Source organism: Anthonomus grandis, chromosome 14, assembly GCF_022605725.1.
Source record: "Anthonomus grandis grandis chromosome 14, icAntGran1.3, whole genome shotgun sequence".
In the NCBI taxonomy this organism is placed as follows: Eukaryota; Metazoa; Arthropoda; class Insecta; order Coleoptera; family Curculionidae; genus Anthonomus; species Anthonomus grandis.
The window spans coordinates 18227924-18254281 of record NC_065559.1 but is presented as its reverse complement, the minus strand read 5'-3'; the positions used below and the strand labels follow the sequence as shown (position 1 = coordinate 18254281).

At 30.8% G+C, this 26358-nt stretch overlaps 1 protein-coding gene and 1 long non-coding RNA gene across 2 annotated transcripts in view; one reads left to right on the top strand and one right to left on the bottom strand.

The window, feature by feature from the left end:
- Nucleotides 1-26358, top strand: part of LOC126744772 (nephrin) — a 737132-nt gene that overhangs the window by 327644 nt on the left and 383130 nt on the right. The window lies entirely within an intron of this gene.
- Nucleotides 10937-13879, bottom strand: LOC126744640 (uncharacterized). Its single transcript, XR_007663259.1, has 3 exons — nt 13493-13879; nt 13020-13125; nt 10937-12883 (listed from the first exon to the last, which is right to left on the bottom strand). It is a non-coding gene; the product is annotated as an uncharacterized LOC126744640 (long non-coding RNA).

The following is a 26358-nucleotide window of genomic DNA, read 5'->3' as shown; positions in this document are numbered from 1 at the left end:
TATCCCCAAAAAATAAATGTGTGGGCCGGAATTCTAGGGAATAATATAATTGGGCCATTGTTTATTGATGATAATCTAAATGGAGAAATTTATGCTGAAATGTTAGAAACAACTGTTGAGCCTTTAGTAATAACGGAATTGGAGAACCAAAGGCATGAAAATGGAGATCTTGTTCTTGATGAAAATTTATTGCATTTTCAACAAGATGGGGCCCCACCACATTATGTATTGCCTGTTAGAGAGTGGCTAGATAATCATTATCCAGACCAATGGATTGGTAGAAGAGGACCTATTGAGTGGCCGCCAAGATCGCCAGATCTCACCCCTCTCGATTTTTTTCTTTGGGGTCACCTAAAATCGGTCGTTTTCAAAATGCAGCCTGCCACCATTGAGGAGCTAAAACAAAGAATTACACAAGAGTGCCGATTATTAACAACTGAAGTTTTTAGAAATGTTCGTCAAGAGTTTGAAAACAGATTGTACTTTTGCTTGCAAAATAATGGAAGCCACTTTGAGCATTTAATAAAATAATTAAAGTTCAATGCAGATTTTTATTGTTTTAAAAATAGAATAAACGCAATATTGCAGAGTGTTTTCCTAGTTCTTAACCATTTGTACTAATGTTCAAATGTTAAATATTTTATGACATTTTCAAAATATGTTAATTTTATAAGAAATTAAAAAACACTTAAATAACCTTTAACAAAAAAAATATTAAAATTGGCATAACTCTTAAATAAATGCATTGATTATTATAAGTAGGGTCGCATAATATAGGGAATTATAGACCTTTCAAAGAAGGTATCACTCGACTACCCTTCCAATTTAAAATTTTTAAGGGGGTGGCTCTGGGGGTTAGGGGGATGATAGTATATCCCTAAAAAATTTATCATTTTGGTTCCCCCTTGTTACTATAGAAACGGTTTTAAGCATTTTTTTATATCTTTTACGGTTTAAAAATTATAAGCCATGGCTACTCTTGAAATTGTCACCCTGTATATATTACATACATATAAATTATTTAAAGTTCTAATTTACAAATACATCTAATTATTATTATAAAATTACCCACCAATACAAACATTTGCTGCTGGAAAACTCATTACTCAAGACAGTAGCAGATTTTCTCAACCAGGAAAATTTAAACCTTTTCTTAAAAATAAATATATTTCGGGCATTGGTTATATTATGGTGCAAGTCATTATAAATCTTTCAAACAATTTATACTCTAAAAATCAATAATAATCGATATAAAAATCCTATAGATAGGCTATGTATGCCAATTAATAAATTGCTGGTATAGTCTGCATTGGTTCGGGGCTAAAAATTGAAGATGTAAAAGCTGGCAAGTTCTACATGAAATAATAAAAGACAAAATAGTAAAAGACACTATACATATGTAAATGGAATATGTAGTGTTCAACTAGTTGTTACACAACATTATATTTTAAAGTAAATAATTGCCCATTAACAACAAATGATATATAGCGTTTGCTTGTTTTCAGTGTACGCAATAGTTAACTCTTTTATAATGGCTATATTAGTACTGTATTGATCACAAATAGTAGCACAAATCTTCATCTCAATTGAGTGCAAGTCTATAATGCCGTTAATTATAAGATTTTTTAAAACCTCCGCCTAAAATGTATGTTGTGTAAAAAAAAAAGGACAATGGCATTTTATAAGTTTTTTAAACATCTTGAATACAAGAGCATGATATGCTTGGTTGGAGTTTTAACTCAGACAACCTAAGTCTGTAAACCCTAAAATTCTTCGATCTTTCATAGCAATTAAGAGCTAATGAATTCTTTAGTTACTTCATGTTGAAAGTTTCCATCATTATAAAGAGGCTTTAAAGGAGCAATAAGTATACGCTCTTTCATTTCCAGAAGTAACCACAATCTAGGTAACTTGGTCATGGTAAATTTATGGACATTATAAATTACCTTTCAATGTATAACAATTTCCTGCTCAGGAGTTGTTTACTGCTATCTTTTGAAATACCCTCATTAGTAAGAGTGCCTTTTCTATTCTCTAGGAAAAAATATTATTTATCAATAAAATTTATTGAGATTATACTACGACTAATGAATAATTGATGGTAAATTAATACATTTTAAAAACAAAGACCGGTTAACTTTCATGGTTTTTCCATTCATTTAGCCCTTGTTGTCATCACCAAGAAACCCTATGTGTAGAAAACTTATCCCATTCCAAATTCAATGCCCTAATTCCATAAAAAATAAAACTTAAAACTAAAAATTACAGTAAATAGACAGCCATTAATTTTTGCAAATTTTTGATGGCCCATGAGGCGACGCCTTTCCAAAACTAGAAATAAAATAAGTCAACGTCAAAACAGTCAAAAGTTTTAATAAGACAAAGTTTCCTAATGTCAAGTCACCCAGAGATGGCCGCCGTCCGAAATTCTTTTTTGGCGAATCAATTTTCATAGAGTTAGGAGGAACTGTTAAAGACGACACAACCCAAATATAGAGAGAAGTGATGCTTGCATACAATCTGACAAATCTGCTAGCGCCCTCTCGCTTGGCAGCGAAAACTGTTGTAACTAACCTGACTTAACTAAACTAACTAACTTGGAAAATTAAAATTTCAATTAATAAAAAATTGCATAATTTTATTATTTAATCGCAATATCTATAGCAAACACCTAATCAAAAAGATTACTTTTTGATTAGGTCTTAGAATCAGATATTGATCAGAATAAAATAAAACTGTTTACCTGTATTTTATATATCTAAATGAGTTAATATACTGCAATAATTAGTTAACAATTGTGTACTACATATCACCAATTTTAAAATAGCAATAAAACATTGCTTTTCTTTAATACATATATTAATTATTAATTAAAATTACAATTAGGTTGATAATATCTCTACTCTATTAGCACAATTATAGATTCAATACAGGGTAATACTATATTATTAAGAAATGTTTGCAAAAATATAATACATAAAATATTTATAAGTGAAATACACAACTATATATGAAAATAAAACACAAGTTCAGATTAGTATTATGTACTGCCATAAGTACATATTACTTACAACAAGTGGTATTATACAAGCATTAAATAAAATTTAAAAAAAAGCAATGCAAACCATCTAAATAAATTCACTAAATAATTTATATGACAAATAACGGCAAAACAAAATTTGTTTTGCTAAAATAAATATGTTTAAATAAATATGTATTGTAGTGTAAAGCCAGCAGTATCAGTAATATCAGCATTAATAAAATTTGTTGAAGAGAAGTGATCAGAACAAATTCTATAGCCTTAAGTCGTAATAAAATTTACATTGAATTACACTACATGTTTTTCTTTTTTATTTGCAACAACTTTTAATATATTTTTTGGTTGTGAAGAAAAATGAGGCAACAAACATTTTGTAATATGTATTTATCAGATTAAAAATTAAATATTTTTAGTTGTTGGAAGGTAAAAGGTTTTGATTGAAACCAACTGAATTTCATTTTATTAAAGACTAAAAATTGACAATGCAAAAAGAAAACAGTAATAAATAAAATTACATTTTCTTACCGAAAATCTGGAATTACTACAAATTGATTAAACAATACTCCTCGTACTGAAAAAGGAAAAAAGTAATTAAATTTAAAATAGCATCCATAAAATAAACCCAACCCACGCTTACGGCTTACATTGAAAAACAGATTCAAATGACATGACAAATTATGTTACGTCAGTCAACGTCAACAACGGCATTTCTGTCAATTTTGCCATGCAAGATGGCCGACATGCGATTCCGATATAAGCCATATGAGCTTCATACATATTCTAAAGATTTTCTTCGCGTTCGGATCTGCTTATGCAATCGTTAAGCACGGTTCATACTTCCTAGCGAAGAGCGTATTTGTTGTACATATTTAATAATACTATTAACCTAATAACTCATTATACAATTTTTGAAAAGCAAAAGTTTATAGAACTTATACGAAATCAAACCTGGCAGGAAGTATATGAAATAAAAAACTGAATCCTGGCATGTCAAAACTTCATAAACATTTTTAGGTCCATAAAAAAGAAATTTACACTAAATAAGATATACAACAAAAAAAAACATACAAAAATTAAACCTTGGATAACTGAAGGTATTATTACATCAATTAAAAAAAGAGACCAAATGAAGAAAAAGTTATTAAAAAATAGAAATAATGACACACTGAAACTTGAATATAAAACGTCATTAAAGAAAAACAGCTTTCCAGGTCTAGATGGCAGAACTTCTGAGATGGTAAAGCTGTGTCATCCATATACTGATGAACCACTTAAATATATATTTAACCTTATTTTCTCATCAGCAGAGATACTTGAAGAACTCAAAACTTCAATTATTACACCAATTAACAAAAAAGGAAGTAAAAGTGATGTTTCTAACTAGACCAATAAGCTTAATAAATACATTTGAAAAAATTTTTGAAAAATGCTTAAAAGAACTACTAATGAATAACTAATGACTACCTAAATAAAAATAAAGTAGTTAACAAAAATCAATTTGGTTTTCAAAAAAAACTGGTACAAATGATGCAATGTGTCTAATAGAAAATATAAAATATGGATTGCAGCAGGGAAAAAGTGTGTTGCAGTTTTTATGGATCTAGCAAAAGCCTTCGACACTGTACCCCATTCTACGTTACTTCATGTTTTTGAAAGATATGGAATTAGGGGTGTAGTGTTGAGGCTCTTTAACAACTATCTACCAGATAGAAAGCAAATGGTAAAAATTAGAGATTTTCTGAGTGACCCTAGCACTGTGTAAATTGGAGTGCCCCAAGGCACAGTGGGACCCTTACTCTTTATTCACCTTATTTTATATATAAAGTCCCTTTTATCATTGCATATAGGTGGCATGGCACTATCTTACGCGGATGACACAGTTCTTGTATTTAAGGATGTTGTAAGAACGAAACTCATAAATGGCATGAGGAATGTAAAGATGTAGTTAAATAAGTTTAAATTATCCCTAAATATTCAAAAAACTGTTTATATCGCCTCAGATTCTAACAGGAGTTATGTGTTTTATATTGAAAATACACTTTAAAAAAAAACTAATTTTATTAAATATGACAACCAAAAAATAACTACGTTCAAGACGAGAATTAATTATGGAGTGTTTTTCTATTTCTAATATCGATTAATCGTAAGCTAAAGAGTATAACAAAATAAAATAAGCACTTTTATCAGAACCTTGAGGTCGATGTCCGGGCTGTACTGGAACTGGGTCACATAACTCCTCCCTCCTCAAGTTCGGAAAACATGGGTAACTTCGTTTTGCGAAGAGGAATCCGGGCATCGGGGTGTTCTTTCTTAGGCTGCTTCTTCCTCTGCATATATTTTCATGAGCCATAAGCCATTGCACATAGGATAAGAATGGCTAGCATCGCTGTAGGGGTTATCCAGTGGTAATTTGTGGTGGAGGTTTTGATGAGATGAAGGTTGACTGAAGACATCGTTTTTTGAGCTACAGCCAATTCTTCCAAATTCACCTCTTCTAGTTGAAGGATTGACATAAGAATTTTTGGGCCTTTGTCTGAGAATTTCGGTAGCTGTATCACATACTGAAATTCTGTTTTCTTCTCCTTCGCGTAGATTTTGTTCTCTATCTCGATAGGGCAGTCCGGTATGGTTATAATGCTGGCCTCTTTGATTTTGTGTAGTTCTTGTTGACATTGGTTCCGTATAATGGTTTCTCCAGATGGTATCGCAAGGATTTATTCTCCGTTGAGACGATGGATGCTTGTTTTCTTGTAGTAGACGTTTATTACCGGGCATTTGTTTATGATTGTAGTTAATAGTTGATATAGGCATGGATCGTCTTTGGATAGTGCATTTTGTTTACATACAAAAATGTCTTCTATTTGGGGGCACTCTTCTTTTGAAGTCCAGTAGTCGTTTTTCGCAAGCATAATATAAGGGTTGGATAGAGAGATTGTTTGGTTTAGGATAGGGATGGGGTATATTTTGTATAATGTGAATTCTTTTGGAGAGGTAATTGGTGTGTGAATAAAAAATAAAACTATTTTATTTTTTATGATTACTTGGACTGATAAGAATTTGTAATAATTAATAGGTTCATCGAATTTTGGGACGCGATTTTCGCCATATAAATTTGTAATATCGGTGAAAAAGCTTGGGTTTATTATTGAGTTATGCATTATGTTTGCATGAGCAAAGGATATTGCGTTTTCTATGTTATTTATAATTTGGTTTATGGTATTTAATTGAAACATTATGTTATCCAATATAAGGGATGCATATAAGATATTTGTTAGGTCTACTTCTAAACTTTCTAATACTTTTAATTGATTTAAAAGCGTTTTTTGATTATTCATGAGTTCTTTAATGCTTTTCGTATAGGTTTCCATAACGCTGGTCAAGATGATATTTTTATTATTTACTTCTTGTTTTAAGTTTTCTTGTTTATGGTTAAGAGTGTCAAAGTATTGGTCGAATCTTTTTTCGTCGTCTGAGTCGAGAGAGCCAAATAACCATTTATTAATTTTACCAACAGCGTTGAATAGTACTCGTTTCGGTCTTAGGGGTAGTGTGTGAAATAACTTGGTATCCGATAGAATGGATTCTAAAAATTGATATGTTTGTTAAAATTTTTGTCTTATTAGGGTTGCAAAATATTCTGCTTTATTTGGGTTCGTTAGGGTTTTATTTGAGGCATCTAGGATGTGTTTTATATTAAATAAACAGTTTTCTATCTGTGTTAAATTAACATGGTAAAGAGCAGTATGCTGGAAAATCGTAATAATGGTTTTGCCTAGAGATGTTGGAAGGAGAGGATTATGGATTTTTTTTTTATTTTTAAGATTGTAACGATGCGTAGTACGAGAAGGACCAGGTAGTGCTTCATCTGAAACGATTTTGCGTTGAAGTTTTATTACGCTTTTGTGAATGTTTTTCTTTGAATTTTTATTTTGAGAAATAATGACGTTTTCTTTAGTTGTTATAGGAGGCTCAACTTTTTTATATTTGTTAGTTTCTTTTACTTTTGATTTTTGGGGAAAGGTTTTAGTAAATAGGGGTTGGTCAGGATCTACGCTAATTTATTTTGCCTATCTTTATTAGCTTTATTTAAATTAGAAGTCTGTTATGTAGTAAGTGATTTATAAATTTCTTTATTCATGGCTTTTATATTTTCCGAGTGTTCTTGAATGTATTGCGTCAATTTTTGTTCTTCTGAAAGGTCGAGGGGATTTTTATAGTCTGGTTTTCCGCGAACAATTTGGAAAGCGGTATATTTTAATGAACTATGGGTCGAATTATTATGCGATAGAATAGCATAGTTCATAAAATTGATGATATTTTCTTTGGGCCTTTTATCTTTGAGGGTTAAGATTATTTCACTCAATGTGGAGTGTAGGCGTTCTATGGGGCTGTTTGAGTTTGGGTTTCGAGGGGTACAATAGTGAAGTTCAATTTGATGTAGGCTGCAAAGGTTTTGAATGACCTCGTTTTTAAATGTCGAAGCATTGTCTGTCGTAATTTTTCTGGGTAGGCCATAGTGGTTGAAATAAATAATTAATTTATTGGCAATTCGCAATATACTTGTTGGGGTTAATAAGGGATACGCTTGACCTAATTTTGAGCAACTGTCGATGATGGTTAGGAATAAAGTATTACTTACGTTTATGCTGCTTCAAGTCGCAACGGTGACTTCTTCTAGGTTCTTTACTTAGTAAATAGTAAAAACTAACGATTTTTGGATTTTGTGGTTTTGGAAATCTCGCACACGGTTTCCTAACACACAGGTTTCCAAAAGTTCTTCTGAGTTACGACCGACTGCGCCAGTTATGTGTTTTATATTGAAAATTTACTTTAAAAAAACTAATTTTATTAAATATGACAACCAAAAAATAACTACGTTTAAGACGAGAATTAATTATAGAGTGTTTTTTTATTTCTAATATCGATTAATCGTAAGCTAATTAGTATAACAAAATAATATAAACTAAGCAAAACAATAATATAAAATAAGCACTTTCATCAGAACCTTGAGGTCGATGTCCGGGTTGTACTGGAACTGGGTCACATAACTCAAATTGCAAATTCGCCAAATTTTAAGGAAATAGTTATTGATAAACAACAAAACTTTATTATAAAAGAAGTAGAAAACGCCAAACATCTAGGTATAATAATAGACAAAAAATTAAAATGGACACCACATATTCAAAACTTAACATCTAAACTCAAAAGCTTAAGTCATACATTTTTCCTTATTAGAAATATATTGGCTAAAAAACTTCAATAATGTTGTACCAACCATTTGTGGAATCTCTGATAGGCCATGGTAAGTGACCTGCGGTAGACCCTACAATAATGCTCTTGAGTCCTTAAAAACTGTTCAAAATTATATTATCAAAATAATCTATAAAAGACAGATTGTACCCCACCTCGCTCTTAAATGATACCAAAATACTTAATATCAGATCCTTATATTTATACTCCAGTAGCGTATTCTGGTATAAACGTAAAGAAAAAAACTACATAAGTCACCAACAAGAATAAAATCTGAAATTTTTAATCTTTGTGTTTTATAGTTGTTTTACCTGTGTTTTAAATGTCCTACCCTCAAGTTTATGTAAAGTAGTGGTATGGGGCCCCTAGTAAATATAATTGTGTTGTATAGTAATATAATTAATTTTAAGTTATACACATACAGGTGCTTGCACCTAGGTGTACTTTATTGTATTGGTACTACAAATTAATTTTGTTTACATCTATCCTGTATTAAGCATGTATTTGTTATGTTGAATAAATTATGAATTATGAAAAAAAAATGTGACTTTGACAGTGTTGTGGTTTTCCCAACAATGGGAACATCGACAAAAGGGTCTACTTTCACCAGGATAGTGCACAGATATTTTGCTGCTAATTGACGCCAATTTCTTAATATTTCTTTTAACATAAATGGATTGGATGAAAAGGAATGATTGAATGACTAGCTAGCTAGTATAGTCCAACTTCATTAGAGTTTTATCTATGAGGTTGTCTTCAAAGTAAAGTGTATTCTACAAAGACAATATTGAAGACCTAAAACATAGGATAAGAAGAAATTTAGTTAATTTAACTATAGGTTTTAGAAAGTAATTTTATTTTAAACTTTTAATAAATAAGAATAAAGTTAAGAATAAAAGCATCAGACCTAATCAAAGACAAAAGAGCTGTCATCTTTCCTCGTTCACGAAAAAACAATAACATTCATAGAAGGAAACAAGTAGCATCCCATTTTCCCTAATTGTCAGTTAGCTTATGATCGAATCCTGTTCCCGAGGGGGGCTCGACTCAAAGCTGTTAAACTTTGTTTTGGTAATTAAAATTATAAGGGACCCATTGTCGCCAAAACCGTAGACATTATAAATATCGCTCATTTACATCTTCAGCATTGTGCGCGGATAAGCGTCCTTTGTAGACCCTTATAACTTTAGGCTGATATTATTTTTGGAGAACGAGACAATTTATACGCTACGTTAAACATATTTCATTGTGTAATATTTCTGTTTGGCAAAATACGCGACTGACTTTATTAATAAATTCATTTTAAATGCTTTGAGTTGTTTATGCGTTATTAAAAAATAGTTTTATTTTAAATTACAATATAATTTGCAGTAATTGCATATAGTTTTTTATAGTTTGCATATAGTTGCAGTCATCGAGTGAAACCTCTATAATTTATTTCTACTTTTAATGTATTAAAAAATCTTCTATAATTACGCTGTATTTTTATGTTAGTACCCTGAAAAGGCAAATATTGTTGGTGTTATAGCGTAAGCCATATAGCGTAAGTTATAGCGTAAGCTAATTTAAATATATTTGGACTAATAATTAAATCTATTAAATTGATAAATTTCCTATTATAGTTTGATTCAAGAATCTAACCATTGAAAGTCAATGAAACCAATCCGGTCTTAAACCTGCCAAGCCCGGATATTACATTTGTTTGGATGAAAACTGGGAAATTTCAAATACCTATTGCATAACGGTTAAATTTAACTTTTCTGCTTATGCGCCTCTCACGTACCACATTTCGATAAAATGAATATTTCAAGTTAAATGCTTTAGCTGCATTGCCAGTGAATTTATAAGGTTGCCCTAAACATACTTGGCTACATGCCAAATAAGTAATGCCGCTACTGCCGTATTGGGAAATCATTTTTTATATTATTCCTAAATTGTTCCGCATTAACACTAACAGGTTCCGCAACGAATGGCTTTCCGCAACTCTCGACTACGGACAATTTGATTTAAAACATGCTTTTCATTTTCAACGCCGGTGCTTGACTCATTCTACGCTTGTACTTTTCGTTTGTTCATTACCGGAAATATATATACTTTTTACTATTTAAATGTTAAATACCCTTTTATACAAAGCTTCAGTTTAAATTATTAGATAATTTTTTCCACTATTGTGCGTATAGTAATCTCATTAAATTTAATCTTACACGGTAGCGGCTACGCTAAACATTAAATCATAGATTTTACATACGTTGTCTGGATTGACAGGAAAATAACAAGAAATAGCAATATAATAAAAATAGCACTGCTCTAAAAATATGCTTGTCATTCTCACTCTATGTTCGGGTTCAAATCGGATGAATGCGTGCGTCGACAATATTCTCAAACCTCGTAAGTATGAAACAGAAACTTTTCAGGAGAGCTCAAAAACGGTATTATTTACAATGTGTTAAGTAAAACAAAAATATACTGATTATATACTGTATATATTTATACTGATTATATACTGTATTTTTTTTTGGACTAATATTACCGAATTATATAGAAAAATATGACTCACGAGGTTTGAATATTATAAATTAGTTATACTTACGAGGTTTGTGAGGGAACTAAAAAAAAGAAAACAAGTAATCAGGGCATTTTATTTTGAAACTTACAAACTTTGTGAAATATTTAACAAAAACTTATAATATTTATAAATTAATAATAATTTAAATTTTTGTAAAACAGATGGTAGTCTGCTTTAAGAACTTTGGTTACCTCTTGCAAGTGGTCATACTTGTTCTTTTGAATTCCAGGAGCAGTGGTATATAAATCCGCAGGCTTTCTAGTTAAAAATTTCCCTGGTCTTTGAGGTATAGGCTGCCAAATATCTGTCATTTTCAATTTGTATTCAATAGTAAGGTTTGATCCATTATACTTCAAGGCTCTTATGTCTGTAACAACTGGATCACCTGCCTTTTTTCCGGGACGAATAGAACTATAATATTTTAAATTAGAATATGCTTTAAAAAATGTATGTTCTAAATAAATCACATTGTAAGGCATAGGATGTTTTCGTGCTGTTTCAATTATATTCACGTAATCAGCAGGAACACTGATAATTCTATTCTTAATTTTGCGTTCTATTACGCTATGCACAGAATCGCAACTAATTTGTGTATAGCCTTTCTCTAAAATCTTTTGTATAATACTCACATTTTTTAGTGCTGAATATTGCAGAAGTGCGTTTGATAAAATAGAGTTCCTATTTTGATATGTGCAACCATCACTCCATAGAATTATTTTTTTTAATTGTTCATAATGATTTTTCTCAATATAGTCTACAATGCACGAGGAAAACTCATTAACTGTAACATTTCCCTCGCCCTCATGCCAGACGAAACAGGAAACTGCGTGTGTAACATTATTAAACAATGTAAAGTTGTGAAATATTAGTTTTTTTTGGAGTATATGGCTGAGGCTTTCAAAAGTGGAGACAAAAGAACCGCCTGTAAGTCCATTGTGATCACCAGTGTGCTTTTATCTAATTTAGCTTTATTAGTGTCTTCTTGCATTTCTTTTCTTGCATCTTCCTTCCTTTGTTGATGTTCCAGCCATTTTTCCTCACTTAGGTTATTTACTTCGTGCATGCAACATAGATCGCATTGATCTTTTTTAGGTTGAAATAACTCAATGTTCATTTGTGTAAATTTTTTTTTTAAATTGAGTAAGGGATAATGGCTTTACTTTGGCTTTAGCGCAGTTTTCGACATATACGTCATAAACTTCTTGTTTGGATTTAAAGATCGACTCTAAATTGCTATATTGGGATATAACTTGCTAGATTGGGACCTGCAGTAATGCGAAGGCATTTTCGGCAGAACATTTAGAAATGATTCCAAATGTTTATTTTGTTTGGGTTTTAGCTGAACTTTTAATTTTTCTATGTTAAGAGAAGACTTATGGTGTCCTTTTAAAGCCCATTCTCTAGCAGTCCATTCTCCGATGCCCAATTTATTTAAAAACATCTGTTTGCATACGCTTAACCTTTGGTTATCTTTTTTTAAGTGATAAACTAAAGTAACAGATTTTTTTGTTGATCATTTTTTCTTGATTTTGGTGGACAAACATCTATTAGTCCTGAAACAAATACTTTTTTTTGGCCCCAATCTATGTTGTCTTCTCCTTTTCTTCTTTTAGCAATATTTATATTTTTTTGCCATAATGAGCAGTCACTTTGACCCTTTAAAGAACGCTTTCGCTCTTGCTTTTCTTTGGGAATTGCAAGATTTGCAGCTTCTTGTCTGTTTTCGTCATTTATGAAAACTTCGTCGTCAGTGCTTGAGCCATTTTTATCACTGGATGGCCCGTAAGGCATGTCAGATTCATAACTTTCATTAGAGTGTGAAGAATTTTCATCATCAGAATTATTATTTGCATGCTGATTTTGAACACAAAAACTATTTTTCCCAGTTGAGGTGGAAGGCTCTGCTTGGTTTGATTTTGGTTCGCCATCATCGACTGTGATGCCAAGCTCATGAGCAATATCTTCAGGACATTCAATTATTATATTAGTTTTTGTTGCACTTATATGAGAGTCAGTTATAACCAGTACTAAAAACATAATATAGTTATTTTCAAAAAAATGTTGCCCGAGCATTACTAAAATACCGAGTTGAAACCCAATAAACAAACACCCAATCATCTAATTCTATCAAAAAAAATTATAATATCAAATAGTTAAACTTACAGGTGGGTTGTACTTATGGGTGTACATTCTGTTAGGAAAAGTAGGGGTGACGTGATTTCTTCAGATTCGACTTGACTAATAGGTTCTGATGCTTTTGGTATTTAGCCTTAAAATAAAATTAAAATTAATTAAGCTGCTTGATTTAAAAATAAGATACTACTCAATGCTCAATGGGCCAAGTGAATAAAAATAAAGTAATTAGTTTTCCTAAAAAAATATAATATAATTAATTATTCACTTGGCCCAATGTTCAAAAATATTAAACAAACCTATCTAAAAAACTCTATGTTAAAACCTATCTAATATTTGGTTTTGTATGACAATTTTAACAATATTTAGCTATGGCATTCATTTTACTTTCTTTTAAAAGCATCCTTAAGCGATGAGAAGATAATTTTATTGCTAACGAAAGTAAGTAATTTTCAAAATAATAATATTAAAAAAATACAATACTATTTGTATAAAATCCATACCTGTTTGAAGGTTAGATTCAGGCATTGAATGTTCTGGAGGTAATACCCTGTCCACTTCAGGAATTTCACTTTGTTGATTATTTCGAACGAGTGCTAACATTCTGAATCCTCTTCCAGCATGTTAGCACAATTTATTTTAAAGTTTAGCACGTAAAAACTGAGACTACAATTTTATTCAGTAATTCGCAACTAAGCTTTTTAAAAAAAACTTTATTTTACGAAATTACAAAATATGTGATCCACGGCGAAGCAACTTATGAACTGACTCATAAATGACTGGAGTCGTATTTATAATTATATGAAAATAGCTGAGACAAGCATTCTTCTTATGACTAACTATGACTAATACAATGATTAATTATTATTAGATCATCGGAAATGGCCATATAATTCCCCCCTCCTTAAGTCTGAGAAAATCGGGGTTGATTTTCGAAGGGTTGTTTTTCAAGGGGATTCAATTTTATGTCCACTTTTACATTTTCTTTTGTTTTACATTTATACTTATAATATACAAAGATTATTATCCCTATTATTATTATAATAATAATTATAATTAATGTTATGGATACACCTGAGCTGATAATATTTAGTTTTTCTAAGGGGTGTGTTATTAATTTATTGACATTTTTTAATTCTTCGTGTATATTATTTAAATTAATTTCTTCGAGTTCTAAGGGTTCTAATTTTTTAATTAGTTCTTCATTAATTATTATTGGTGGTAGTTTTAATCTTAAGTTAATAGAATCTGATTTTTGAGAATCGAAATAATCATTCTTTATTTTGACAATACAACTTTTGGGTAGAATTAATGTTGGTTGATTGATTGTTTCAATGGTGTGTTGATTAGGGCATTGAAAATTTATTTTTTTCTTGGTCTTTGGGAATTATTGTAATTGAATTATCCTCTAATTGGGTGACAGATGTTTTTAAATAATTAACAGGAGTCATTGGGCAATGATTTGTCAGGTTAATTGTCTCAGAGATGCAAGGTTCATTCTGATTTAATATTTTTGCATGGCAAAGAAAGATGTCCTCGATTTTTTGGCAACTTTTTTTTAAATTATAGAAATCTTTGTCTGATTTCAATAAATAGGGATTACTCAACATTGTTAAATGATTATTTATTGGGATAAGGAAAACATGATAGAAAGCATAAGTTTTCTCAGATATTAGGGGTGTTGCTATATAGAAAATTATTAGGTCTTCTTTTATTGTTACGTCAGCATGTGCGACTTCATAATATTTAATTATGTTATCAAAAGGAATTCGTGTTTTCTGATTAAACTTAGATAGAATGACTAATAGTTCTTGATACTTGAGAATACTATGATGCATAATGTTTATTTCTGCGAAATTAATTGCAGTTTGCACATTCATACGTATCTCATTGATGACGCGAAGATTGTTTTCTAGCGTATCGAGTAGCAAAATAAAATATAGTGTAGTAGACGTTGACTGACTCATCTGTCTTAGGTCATTAATTTCCTTATATAATTTTTGCTGATTATTTCCTATGTTAGTCAGCTGAGTGTCAATATCATCGGTTAGTTTCTTTAGGACAGTTTGTGTTTGTAATATGTCTTTTTGTAAAGTGTCTTGATTATTTTGGAGAGTTCTAATATAATTGTCATAGCGTTCTCCATCATCTGCGTCTAATGTGCCGTATAGATATTTTTGCGCTTTTCCTAAGAAGTTAAATAATCCTCTTTTATTTCTTTTTGAATTTGGCTTGGTTGTATAATGATCTAAAAATGATTCTATTGATCTTGATTGATTAAGAAGATCATTTGTTTTTACAGCTAAAAGATGATATAGGGGTAGATTTGATTTTCCCAAAGTCTTATTTGCATACATAAGCGTTTTCTTTGTTAGTTTTAAGCAATTCCTTATATTAGTAAGATTTACGTGATAATAAATATGATGATAACTAGTTACTACATACCCTTTTCCTTGGTAAATTGGTAATATTGGGTTGTTAAGAGTTTCAATCTGGTATTGTGCGTTCACGAGCAGCGGAAGTATTACAAGAAGGGTCTTCATTTCCTAAAATTTAGAATGCCTTTTAATATCTTTAGGATGTCTTTGCTTTTTGAATGTCTTTATTTTATAGATAGGTTCTAATTTCTGTAATAATTTTTTAGGTGTTTTTAACAATTGATCAGTATTTTCCGGTATTTCAGGGTCGTTTTCTCTATTTTGATTAAGTTTGCTAAGGACATTTGCCTTTTTTGCATTCATTTTGGAATAAATGTTTTTATTTAATTCTTTGAAGGTTTCTGTCAACTCATTTATATAATCTGTTTGTAATTGGTCTAGGTTTTTCTCAAAATTTAACTGATAATTAAGGTTTCCTTTAATTATCTGGAATGGGGTATAATCATGTGACGAATGTATGCTATTGTTATAATTTAATACAGCTAAATCAATTAGATTTTGAAGTGGTTTTTGAGAATAATCGTTTTTTAAAGCAACTAGGCTTTCTTTTAGAGTTGAATGAAATCTTAAAATAGGTGAGTTTGAATTCGGGTTATATGGTGTTGTAAAATGCAACTCAATTTTATATGCTTTACAAAGATCTTGAATTAAGTTACTTTTAAAATTTCGAGCATTGTCTGTTGTGATTCGACATGGGGTTCCATGGTGTGAGAAGAATTTAATTAAACTCTGACATATCTCAATTGATGTCTCATTTATTGGATATGCTGCAGCAAATTTTGAAAAATTATCTATTATTGTTAGATACTTTTGAGCTGCTATTAAATATATATCCATGTAGATATGCTCAAAGGGTTTAGATCCTGTTGGGGTTGGTTTAAATATTACTTTGTGTGGCTGTCGATCATATTTCGTTTTTTGACATACTTCACAGGTGTTAATAAAATCTATTACGTCTCTTTCTAGGCTTGGCCAATAGTAGGATTGTTTAATATTTTTAATATTTTCGTTTATTCCTCTATGTGATGTCTTTGTTGTATGATATCTATTAATTATTTCTTTTTGTTCATCTTGATTTGTCACATCTTCAAGTAGAGTGTTAGAAATGACTAATTTAAACATATTACTTGAGAACGTTTCTTGGAATATTCTAAGAATTACTGGTTCTAGTTCCTTGTTAGGGAAATGTAAACAGTAACTGTCTGGTGGTAAATGGTCTCTTAGAAATATTTGTATTTCTTCTGTTATTGGGTTTTCATTTATAAACATTATTATTCTTTTCTTGGTTTCGAATAATTTCTTCATTATTGAATAGGGTTTTTCATTTCTTGTCCATTTAAAAATGATTTGATTTTTATAAGTATTTACACTTTTGTTAACATAGGGTGCGCCTAGTATTGGGTTTTCTATTGATGTATGAATTGTCTCTGTTTCTGAATCTTCTTTTCCATTTTCATTTTCTTGTTTAGAAGTTGATGGTAGTGGTTCATTATTATTTTTATTCGGAGGTCTTATTTGAATATCTGATATTATTCGAATTTTTGGTTCTGGTTTGGCTTTTTCAATTTCTTTTTGTGGTTCAAACAGGTTTTTCTGCGATTCAATTCCTTGCGATTCGAAAAATCGTTTAATTTTATCATGCCAAGCATATTGGTCTTCAGTTTTTTTATTTCTTTCGCATACAGCAGACATATGTGTTAATGGTGGATCTATTATATTTAAAGGGTGTATATCCAACGGTGGTCTTGAAAGTGCATCGGCATTTAAGTTTCGAGTACCTTTCTTATAGTGGATAGTATAATCGAATTCTTGAAGTTTTAGTCTCGATCTGACTAATTTTCAGTTCGGTTCTTTAATGGAGAGTAACCATTGAAGTGGTTTATGATCTGTTACCACTGTAAATTTTCTACCAAATAAATAAGGTCGGAAATATTTGGTGGCCCAGACAATTGCTAATAATTCCTTTTCTATTGTAGAATAGTTACATTCAGCTTGATTAAGAGTTCTGCTTGCATATGCTATAGGCAAATCTGATCCAACGGAACCTTGAGAAAGTATAGCGCCGATTGCGTAATTGGATGCGTCTGTAGTCAGGACGGATGGCTTTTCAAAGTTAGGATGTTGAAGTATAGGATCATTCATTAAAATGGTTTTACAAAGATCAAATGCTTCTACAAAAGGTTTATCATGAATTATTTTAACATTTTTCTTTAAACAATGAGTTAGGGGTTTTGTAATTTTAGCAAAATTCTTGATGAATTTCCTGTAGTATCCGATAAGTCCTAAAAAAGATTTTATTTCCTTTGTGGTATTTGGAATCTTGAAATTTTTTATTGCTTCGACTTTCTTTGGGTTTGGCTTGATGCCGTCTGCCGTTACGACGTGTCCTAGGAATTCTACAGTTTTACGTAGGAATTCACATTTATCTAATTGAATTTTCATATTAAATGATATTAGACGTTCGAATACTCGTCGTAGGGCATCGATATGTTCTTGAAGTGAGGTCGAATAGACAATAATATCGTCCATATATACTAAGCATTGTTTTCCTAGTAATCCTCTTAAAACATTTTCTATAGCTCTTTGAAATGTTGAAAGAGCATTTTTGAGGCCAAAGGGCATTCTTAGGAATTCATAATGTCCATGTTCTACGTTGAATGCCGTTTTAGGAATACTATTTTTTTCCATTTCAATTTGGTGAAATCCACTTGTTAAGTCAATGGTCGTAAAATATTGACATCTTCCTAGTTTGTCTAGAATATCCGTTACGTTTGGCAATGGATAGCGATCATCGATTGTTTTCTCATTTAATTTTCTATAATCGATCACAAGTCTCCATTTTCTTTTACCAGATGCGTCCATCTTTTTTGGTACAATCCATACAGGTGAACTCCAGGGTGAGCTAGAGGGTTGTATTATTTTGTCTTTTAACATTTGTTCTATTTGATTATTTACTTCTTAATTATGGATGTATGAATATCTATAATTTTTGGAATGAACTGGGATTTCATCTGTCGTATTTATAACATGTTTGACTTGATTTGATGATGTTAAAGAATCTCCAGGTTTAGTTAAAATTTGGCTAAAGTTCTTTAGAAGTTTAAAGAGCTGAAATCGTTCTTCCGGGTTTAAATGTTGATGTCTTATTAAAGATTATAATTCTCTGCATTCAAGAGTTTTTCTTTCTTGATATAGTTTTTGTGGTTGCGTTTCTTCAAAATTTATTACTTCGTAATTATTGATTTCAATTGGTTCTAATGGTAAATTTTCATTTATATTGCATTCAAAAGCGAAAGTTTTATCCAAATGATTAAGGATATCAACTGTATATTTATGGTCTTTAACTGTTATGTTGGCTGAATTTCAATATTTTCGTCAGAAAAATAAGGCATTATCCAAGTTGAATCATTAGGTAGGTTTGTTTTAAATACTACTTTTTGAATTGTCTTAGGCAATATTTTGATTGTATATTGATCGAAGTTTTGTCTCTATTAAAAAGGAATTTCTAAGTAATTATTCTTCAATTTCTGAATTTTTAAGTCAATGGTCAAGTTTAGTTTACAAAGATCTTTTACTCCTAAAATTCCATCGAAATATTCGTGAAATGGGTATAGGACAAAGTCTATGTGTTCGCTTATGCCAAAGGGTAAAGGTAATGGAATTTTAGCTTTAGCTGTGGCTTTCCTTGATCCAGCACACGTTTGAAGGGTAGAAATATAGGGTACGATTGATTCAGGGAATAAGTTTTCAACTATTGATGGTCTGAGAAGAGATGCATGAGATCCTGTATCGATTAATAATCGAATATTATAATTGGGGATTTCGATATAGGGTAATTGATTGACTTGAAAACTGTTTAAATATAAGCATGATTTGTTCCCGAGGCTTGTAACTGAAAATTTTCTAATTTTTCTGTTAAAGTCTCTTCAGCAAAGTAATCATTATAAGGGTTTTCTTGATAGAAATCATTATTTGAAAGTTGATCTTCAGATGGTTCGAATTGTGGGTCAATTAAGTACTCTTCATTACCTTCATAATTAACATCAGTTTTATTTTCATCTTCTAAATGCGTGATTTCCTGAATTAGATAGTTGGGTTTTGAGTTTTGAAAATGGTTTTGAAAGGGTCTTTGAAAGGGTTGAGGTGATCTTATTTGAGAAGGGTTTCTCTTAGGTTGGATACTTACTCCTGACATGGGTTGTGGATATTGTTGTTTACTGAGCGGAATTGGGACATTCCTTTGATTAGAATTCAAAAATTGATGTTGATATTGTGGTTTGAAGGGAATTCTTGGGGGTAATGGAGGAGGTTGACTTTGTTGTCTATTAAATATTGACATTCTTGGGTGATTAGAGATTTGGTTGGGTGTCATCATTCGTGAAATATTGATTGGAGAAGTATTTTGATTTGCATTGTGTCTATTTTGAGAATGATTATGTACAAAATTATTTTTAAAATTAGCTTGACTTGTCAAAATTTCATAGTTTGTTATTATATCAATAGCACTGTCCAAGTTTTGAGGATTTTGAACTATTAATAAAGTTCTTAGTTCATTAGAAATATTGGCTAATAGATTTTGTGTTGCGTTCAATTCATTTTGAGAGATTAAGATAGTTCTTGCTTCAATATTATTAACTTCGGTGCATATTTTTGTATTTATTTTAGTAACTAAGGCTTTGAGCTTTTGTATGTAATCTTGAGTGGATTCATTCTTTTTACTTAAAAATATTAATTGTTGTTGCAAGTTACTTCTAGTAATTGGGTCACTAAATTTTTGTCTTAGAGCTAGTTTAAATTCTTCCCAATTTACTAAATCAGGTCGAGTCAAAAGAAAATCTTCAGCTGGCCCTAAAATTTTAGATTTTATTGCCAAGTTGACATACTCTTGTTGAGACGAATCATTATTAAAATATCTTAAATGAAATGTATCAGTTTGATTAATAAAGGCTTCCAAATGTGATGGAGTTCCATCAAATGTTTTTAAAAGAGTAACTGTTGATCTCAAAGCGTCAGCCATTTTAAAATTAGAATTATTTGTACAAATAGCAATGTCAGAATATAATGTTTCTATTTCTAAATTAGAAAAATCAGTATTTGTTACTGAACTATTTCTTCTTAAATTACTACTAATTCTCGGATATGTAATATCTTCAGAGAATGTTCTATTTCTACTCATTAAAGTTATTAAAAATTCATTAATCAATCAGTTTATAAATAAAAATAATAAAATAAAATAAGATAAAATAAAAATCAATTTTCTTAATTAACAGGACTTTCCAACAATAAGAAACAATTTTAGTAAGTCACTTACAATTATTGTTCTTGTCTTCTTCCTGTATCAGGCAGTAGCTTTGCCAAGAACATGAACTGCTTGGGTAGGTTGCTGCTTGTAGTAGACGCTAGCATAGGCCAATACGTCTTATTGGTTGCGTCGTTGTGGCGTACCAAAAAGCGATTTTCAACCAGGAGCCAAAGCTCTAGGCCGGGATCTGTTTCTGATTCCTTTTTTAATCCGTTGACACAGAAGGGTGCACAGTCTTGGTCATGTGGGCACTTTCACATTAGAGCTTACACTCTAAAGGGTGCTGGTAAAAGCACTACTAAGAGAGCACTGATAATCCAGAAAGCACTGATAATCCAAAATCCAGAAAGCACACCGAAAGGTATCCTACCGACTGCGCCAATTTTATTCAGTAATTCGCAACTAAGCTTTTTAAAAAAAAATTTATTTTACGAAATTACAAAATATGTGATCCACGGCGAAGCAACTTATGAACTGACTCATAAATGACTGGAGTCGTATTTATAATTATATGAAAATAGCTGAGACAAGCATTCTTCTTATGACTAGTTATGACTAATACAATGATAAATTATTATTAGATCATCGGAAATGGCCATATAATTCTACTAAGAATAACGCAATTATAAACGTATTTTTTAAATGTAAACAAACGGACATACGAGGTCTAAGAATATCTTTTTAAAGCGCGCGAAAACCGCCTCTAGCACGCGAATGTCCATGTATGAGGTTTGGATTGTTATTTTTGGACAATAAAATTTACGAGGTTTGGTTTGTTTGTATTATGAAGGTTAAAATATTTTTATTTTTATGTGAGGTTCGGTAATATAACGTAGAAACATATGAGGATTGGTTTGCTGTAAAAAAAAACGAATTTGAACAAAAATTGACTTACGAGGTTTGAGAATATTGTCGACGATATAGATTTTTTTTAAATCTTAGTTGGGTCAAAAAGAAAATATCTTTTTATAAACCGTGAAAATTAAAGCTGAGAGTCATTTCATATATTACAGAGAACTCGATCAAAGATTAATACTTCTTAGATAGGAAACTCCCATAAGAGCCAATAGAACACTGAACGCCGATTGACTGTTGTGCGCCCTGTGAATGTCGAGGAGTAGTACTAATCGAAAATGAAAATGGGTTTGTGAAGTTATAATAGAGGGTAATTTAAAATTTGATTATGGCGCTAAATTTGAATTTTGCTCTACTATACCCTGCACTTAAAATTAGTGCGAAATGTGTGGTTCTTTTGAGAATTATAGTAGGCAGATTGAAAAAGTGTTAAATCAGGACTTTTTTGTCCCCTTAATAAATAAAATCCTCGATTTATCACTTTTTCTATTTGCGATCTATAATTTCTCAAAGACCCATACATTTCCTACTAGATACATAGGTTTGGGTCTTAGAAATTAAACAAGAAATATTCACCGAATGTATTACTATATTATAAAAAGAGAGTATAGTAAAAAATTCACAAGCTATACGATAAAACTTAACAGTTGTACACTCTTGTTAAAATATTAAATAAAATATAAAAATTCTTGCAATTTCCATGATGTATAAAGTTGTAACTTAATTTAATTAGGAACTTTGTTGTATGAAGAACAAACTTTGTAAGTTAGGATTTATTCAGGGTATTAAAAAAGGTTGTAGTTAATTTATAAAGGTCAATAAAAATTGAATAACATCATCCAGAAATTACTACATATTTAATTTGCCAGTAATGTTCCTTAGTAAATATTATAAATTATGATTTATTGGACTATTTTGATAGAATTATATGAAGAGCAAAGTTTGCAAAATAGAATTCATACAGGGTGTGGCAAAAGATTATAGTAAATCTACAAAGTCAAAAATTTTTTATAAAATCACCAAGGAATTACCCCTACTCAATTCATTAGTAGTGCTTAGTTATAAATTTCAGTTATAAATTAAATAACTTCCAACAAATTTGTAATAAAAGAGGCTGTAAGCAAATATGTTAAAAGTAAAGTCACCATTTTTCTATTTACCTGAAAATTTCAGACTCCAAGATTTGTATAGGATCCAAAATTGCTCATGCATTGAAACTGCAGAAATTGCTCTTTTCTCAGGTTTCGGGTCACATTTTGAGTAAGTTTTGACATTGAGGCTATCAACAAGTTTTTACAGAAACAAGATGAATTCTGCTCCATATTGAGCTTCACTGGGTGAATCGTTAAAAAAATCTTACCCTATTTTTCCATATTTTGTTCGTCTAGGATTCCATGGTATTTCTAAAGACCTGGGTGCAGTTTTTCACTATTAATTCGTTAGCATATCATGTTGTCTGCTGCTGCTTTATGTGTTCAAAAGTGGGCAAATCTTTGTCTAAGAAAAGATATTTTTAAATGGAATATCCTGCACATCTTAGACTCTTAAAAAATATATTATTTTATTGATTTCAAATATATCATACAAAATACCATTTGGCCACACAATAGTGGTGTCAGTCTAAGAGACATATTACTAAGTTAAGTATAATATTTCTTTACCATAATAAATTAAAGAGCTTAGTTTAATTCATGCAGTTTATCATTAAATTAACACCTTTGGTGGGGTTACTTGTTACAAAAACCATTGTAACTAACCTTGTATTATGCCTGGGAGGTTAACCCAAGACATAGCTTCTAGTTTTAGGACTCTCCTCGATTGGGCTTGTAAAATTGGAGTAAAATATTATTTACTTTACATGCATAAAATTGTTTATTACTGAGATTTTTATGGTTTCAAGGCTAAAGAATCTGAACCCAAGTATTAAACATATTGGGCCTGTTAAAAAACCAGGCAATCTGTATCTTTTGCTGTCCACAGATTTAACACAAAAGCTTCTTCTCAAAATACATTTCCCATTTTTGTTGTCTACATTTTCACTTGTTATTTTCACAAAAAAAAATATTGCAGTAACTATTTATGCAATTGCAATGTCGCCAATGTCTATATTTCATTAAAAGTTTTTACTGTTTACATCTCAGTTCTTTTACAACAATATAATTTACAGCTCTTTTAGACATTTTCCTATATCCCACGGGTCACACCCAAATGAAAACGAATCACAGCTAGAATACACTGAACTAAATAACTGAAAAAATTTTGTGCAAAATATAAAAACAGATCAAATATGTTATAAGATTTTTGGCAAAATTTGATTAATTAAAGTTAGTTTTTTGGCAGAAGTAAAGAAGAAAGCCTAGGTAAGCTAAAGAACTATGAATAATAACCATAACTTATATGAGATAATTTGATGCTTGATAGTCCGTGCAGCCTCGATAAAAGCGGTAATTTAAGTAGTTTTTCATTCTTAGCGTCATCTAAATGTTAAGGAATAGAAGCTTTTTAGTGCTACGTAAATCGCCCAAGCTTTCAAGGCCCTGGAACTCTATAACACAGATTACCTAATCTTGTTCTAAAGCACTACAACCGCTCTAGCTAAACTGACTGATTAGTCCAAAATTGTCCTTGTGGTAAAAAGCATAGAGTGGTTTTTAATAAAGTTCTGTAATGGGGTTTTCAGATTATGCATAGGATTCCACAGGCGAACATTCCTGGCCCTTTACTGGTTTTCATTTATATCTAATTTTTCTGACTATCTGAAACATATGCGTTGGCACAATATACAGGTGATTTTTAGCTGTATTACAGTTTCTCACATCAGAATGCTCATTTATCAGAGACTCACATTAACTAAGATTTTAATATTATATCTAGGATATACCTGTCACTGCTGAACATTAAATCTCATAAAACCATAAGTTCTCATTTTCGGTTTCCACGATTATTTTAAAAGTTTTTGCATATTAAGGGCTCTGTAATTCTCTTATCTTATCCTATGTAATTTATTGTATTGCAGTTTACCTTGAATATTAATTGTAAATCCTTAGTGATGATTCTTGACGCATGTAAAAAATCTGTTTTATTAAAATGATAATACAAATGTTTTTCATCCGCGTACGCTATAACTTTACAATGATTATTAATAAAGATTTTAATATGTCGGCCGTGTATAAAATAAAAAACAATGGCCGCAGGATAGAGCCTTGTGGGACGCCAGATAAAAGTTGAATTTGTTAAAAAAAATATCGTTGCAAAAATTTTTTGATATTTATAAATTAATATGAAATAAATATGAAAATCCATCATGCTCTAAATCCATCATGCCCTAATTTGGCTATTAGGAGTTGATGATTAACAGTGACAAAAGCTTTTGAATAACCTAGGCAAACCAGTGCAGTAGGTTTTTGATCAGTTGCGAAAATAATATTATCAACTACATCTATTTGCCTTTAAAAATCTCCAAGATTTGTATACGATCCAAAATTGTTCATGCATTGAAACAGCTGAAATTGCTTTTCTCTCAGGTTTGGGGTCATATTTTGAGTATGTTTTGACATTGAGCTTGTTAAAAAAAAGTCTATACAGCAATAAGCTCAATCCTGCTCCGTATTGAGCTTTAGTGCGTAATTTATTTTCAAATCCAATATCTACAAATAGAAAGCATATTTTGAAGTTTTAATTTTTAAAATCATTAAAAATTTTTTCGTTTTCTGACCTGTTCTGGAACGTTCTGAACAAGTTTTCAGCGCAATTTTTAAGGCTTCTCTATTGTTTTTCTCTGGCTTTAGACCTAGTCTTTCAAGTTTAACTACATTCAGTAACTAGCCTGTTTCCACTTTTAATAAATCTTGCAAATCAGTATGTTATACAGTAGTATGTTGTATAAGTCTCTACTGTCACGGTTCGCTCTCGGTCCAGTCTCGGTCCGGTAAAATCAGTCGACATCTACATTTTCGTTCTAGCATTGGTTATGGTCCAGTCTAGATTCATCGTTCGTTGCATGAAGACGTATATAGATTTCGAATTTTTCACCAAAAAATGGCATTCAATTTTGATTTTGAAGATCTAGCTATTATGGCTATCCTGCTTGATGAGGAAAATCAAAATAAAAAATTAAGAAAAAAAAAAATTTCGAGACGAAGGATGTGGATTCATCCAAGTTTAATAAATAGAAAAACCGAAGGTGAATACCACACTTTGTATCGCCATTTAAAAGACGATGAAGAAAAATTTTTGCAGTACGGAATGGATTCTGAAACATTTGAAATGATCCTACGAAAAATACAAGATAAAATTTTGAAGAAAAATACAATTTTTTGTGAAGCTATTTTTCCACGTAAAAAATTACTCGTATGTTTAAGGTATGTGATCATTTTTATTATAAAAGTATCTAACAAAATCAAACAAATATTAATATAATACTAATAAATGAAGTAAATATAATAATCTGCGAAGAAATATCTTAATTATTATTATTATTATTATTGTTATGTGAGGATTGTGACTGATATAAATTTTGTGACGATTGATTTTCAACTTGTTGGTATTGCGGCGATGGTGTGAATAACGTGGCGGGTATGGCATAGAATCACCAAATGTGGATGCGAGTGGAGTAGTAGACGATGTACATCCGAGTGGAGTAGTTGCATGTTGATGTATGTATGAATATTGAGAGGATGGTGTTGAAAAATCGGGTGGAGAAGCGACGTTTGTGGCGTAGAAATTCGATGAAGATGATGACAACGCAGATGGAACAGATGATGGAACAGGAGAT